Below are 3733 nucleotides of genomic sequence, written 5' to 3'. Positions count from 1 at the left end.
TACTTGCCCTGATCTTAGATAGTTGTGCACTCAGTGGGCTCTTTTAAAGGGTTAAAACATTGGGAAGTGGAAACAGATGGACTGTTTAGCAAAAAATTAGGAGCATAGAACCTGCATATATCCCTGCCACACAGTAGAAGCCTGATTTCCTGCCTGAGGCTGTCTTTACCACATCACTTTATCAGCAAGTCAGGAACTGGTTAATTCCTAGAATCTGATTTTATGAGCAGGCTCAATTTCAGATGTCCTCATTTCAAGCCCTTAGCTATCAATTGCTTTTCTTTTCTTCCTTTCTTTTAAATATACTTTTATTTCAAAGGTACATCAAGATCAGTCCTACATAGAAGAGCTTGTTGAGGTCAAAGGAATGATCAATGGAGAGTCAAGGTTTTGTCTGTCATCTGAAAATAAGGGAGAAGTTTATGGTCCAAACTTATTACTTGTTCCTCTATATTTTTTGCAATTTGTTTCCTACTGACAATGCTTTCAGTACCTAGGGAAGGAGACTGAGGATTATGTAGTTCTCTGTTGCTAGTTCAAATGCAAATTTTGGGCCTTATTCCTCTCTCAGGACCAATATGCAGCATCACAATAAATGGAGAAAAGATTAAAGTTGTCAAAGACTTCATATTACTGGGTTCTACAATCAACACCAAAGGAAGCAGCAGTCAAGACATTAGAAGACATATTGCATTGGGCAAATCTGCTACGAAAAACCTCTTTAAAGTGCTGAAGAACAAAGATGTCTCCTTGAAGACTAAGGTGTGCCTAACCCAAGCCATGGTATTTTCAATTGCCTCAGGTGCATGTGAGAGCTGGACAATGAATAAGGAACACCAAAGAAGAGTTGATGCTTTTGAGTTGTGGTGTTGGCAAAGAATACTAAAAGTACCATGGGCTGCTAAAAGAACTATCAAATCTGTCCGGGAAGAAGTGCAGCCAGAAAGCTCCTTGGAAGTGAGAATGGCCAGAATTTGTCTCTCCTACTTTGGTCATGTTGTCAGAAGGGACCATCCTCTGGAGAAGGATATCATGTTTGGTAAAATGGAGGGTCAATGAAAAAAGGGAAGGTCCTCAACAAGATGGATTGACACAGTGCCTGCAACAATGGGCTCAGGTATAGCAGGGATCATGAGGCTGGCACAGGACCGGACAGTGTTTCTATTGTACATAAGGTCGCTTATGTTGGAGACGACTCAACAGCACGTAACAACATTCCTCTCTCAATGGATGAGCCAACGAAGGCTCCACACATGGAAAAGCTCACAGTAAAGAGTCACAGCACCTTGTTTCTCTAGACTGAAAGGGGCTCAACGGTTACTTTTTTTTTTCATCGTTTAACCCAGTTTTTAACATGGTGACTGGTAGTATGGTAGGCATTTGGGGAATAGTTATTGAATTGAGTCCTGGTTCTACCAATCACCAGTCAGGGGCATTATCCTAGTTTCTCTCTCTCATTCTTTTTTAATTGTTGTGAAAATATAGAAACACAGACTCCTAATCTCTTTATTTTCATTTAAAGATGGAAAGTTTGAGGCTCAAGATCTGTTCTGCTACCAAGAATTTGGTATCAGAGATAATGAGTGTGTTTATTATACATCCAAAGTGCCATGCTAATTATACCACATCAATCCCTTATCTAAAAGCCTTAGGACAGATGTGTTAGAATTTGGAGCATTTCAGATTTTAAACAGGTGATACAGTGTATATAGCATGTATTAGGCAATGCTCCCTAGGGCAGCACCATGTATTCAAACATTGTAATACATTTATTAGCAGCAAAAAGCATTCATATTCTCACCAAGTGAGATAAATAAAGACTACTACTATGATCTCATCAGTTCTGTAAGAATTTACTGCCAAATGACTTACAACTTAACACTCAGTATACAGATATGTTTTTGGACATCAGAATTGCATATAAAAGACTATAGTTCTGTATCATACTGACTAGGATATCCTTCCCTTCAAAATCTTTGTCTCATAATTCCTTTCTTCCTCATTCCTGTTGTCATTACCTTATTTCTGGTTCTCATTAACTCTTGACTAACCACCCCCCCAAAAAAAAAAAAAAAAAAAAAACACTCAAACCCCCTGCTATCGACCCCCATTGGGTTTCCAAGGCAGTAAATCTTTACAGAAGTAGATTGCCCCATCTTCCTCCCATGGAACAGCTGGTGGGTTTGAACCACGAACCTTCTGGTTAGCAGTCAGGTGCCTTCAGGACTGTACCACCAGGGCTCCTTAACTCCTGACTAGACCACCATAATAGTATCCTAAAGAATCTCCTGTTTTCACTTTCTCAGAAATTCCTACCCAGTCTCTCTGCTTCCTGTCTCTCCTCTCTTCAATTCTTCTTACTCTGTCATTGGATTAATCTTCCTGACATATAACTCTGAATAAGCCACCCTCCTGACCAGATACCTTCTACCACTCTCATTGTCAGCTTTGTTTCCTGGCAGTCATTAAAAACTTTTGCCACTGCCATAGCTACCACTACTGCTTGAACTGCCACAGCCACCTTGGTTTCATGGTTTCTGGCCCTTATGGTGGCCATAGGAGCCAGAGCTTCTGCCTCCAAAGTTTCCTTCCTTCATGGGTTCAAAATTTGAAGATTTATTGTTGTAATTGCCAAAATAATTGTAGCTTTCACTCCTCAAAAATTACTTTCATCATTTCCAAATCCATCATAACCATCCCCACTGCCTCCATATCCACCACCACCACATCTACCACCAAAGCCACCTTGCCTACCAAATTTTCCTCCATGACCGAAGTTGTCATTCCCGCCGAAACCACTTCCATGGCCACCAAACCTTCTAGAATCATTTTGACATCTTTGACTGGGAGAGGCACTGGCCATCTCTTTGTTACTTCATAGTTGTGGTCATTCACAGTATGGTGTTTCTGAATGACAGTCTTGTCTACAGAGTCATTGTCAACCAAAGTTACAAAAGCAAAGTCCCTCTTTTTGCCACTGCCTCAGTCAGTCATGATTTCAATTGCTTCTGAAAAACTTCCAGTAAGATGGTGGAATAGGCAGACAAGCTACACAGACCCTTTTCAACAAAGAAAAGAGAAACCAACTGACAGAGATTCAATCACTTATATTTTCCCATAGTGCTTGGAATAATCACTTAGGTGATGTTCTTCTGGGTCTCCTTTAGTGCCACCAACAAAGATCTTTTTCACAATTAAGTGGGTACCTGGTCTTTGAGAGTTTTCTTGTGAGACAGTCCTCTTTGGTTCCATGACTCTTCCATCCACTTTGTGTGGCCTTGCATCTGTGGCTGCATCCACCTCCTCCACAGTAGCCTGTAAAGTGGTAAACTTCAAGCCTCCAGAGCATTTGGTATTTGGATCTCTCATTACCACACAGTCCATGAGTGTTCCCCATTGCTCAAAATGGCTCTACCAACTCTTACCTGTTCTTTCGAAGCTCAACGCTCTGATGAAGAGTTTCCACAGCTGTCAGGAGACTCTGACTTAGACATGATGTCCATTGGAAAGAAGACTTTCATGCTGCTTCCTCAGTGGCATCCATAGGCAGAAAGCCAAAGGTAACATTTTAACCATAGGTGAGGCACTGGTCAGAGGGCTTTGCGTATGTGGTCTAATTTAATGCTCACACCAATCTGAGGTTAACTTTCTTTGCATGCCTGTTTTACATATACAGAAGCTGATGTTCTGAAAAATTAAGGAACTTTCTCAAAGTCACAAAGCCAGCTACTGG

At 41.0% G+C, this 3733-nt stretch overlaps 1 pseudogene; it reads right to left on the bottom strand.

The window, feature by feature from the left end:
• Nucleotides 1-2465: 2465 nt before the first annotated feature.
• Nucleotides 2466-3494, bottom strand: LOC103206197 (annotated as a pseudogene).
• Nucleotides 3495-3733: the final 239 nt, after the last annotated feature.

Source organism: Orycteropus afer, unplaced genomic scaffold (assembly GCF_000298275.1).
Source record: "Orycteropus afer afer isolate SDZICR_OR568_19922 unplaced genomic scaffold, OryAfe1.0 scaffold00304, whole genome shotgun sequence".
In the NCBI taxonomy this organism is placed as follows: Eukaryota; Metazoa; Chordata; class Mammalia; order Tubulidentata; family Orycteropodidae; genus Orycteropus; species Orycteropus afer.
This window is presented reverse-complemented; position numbering and strand designations above follow the sequence as displayed.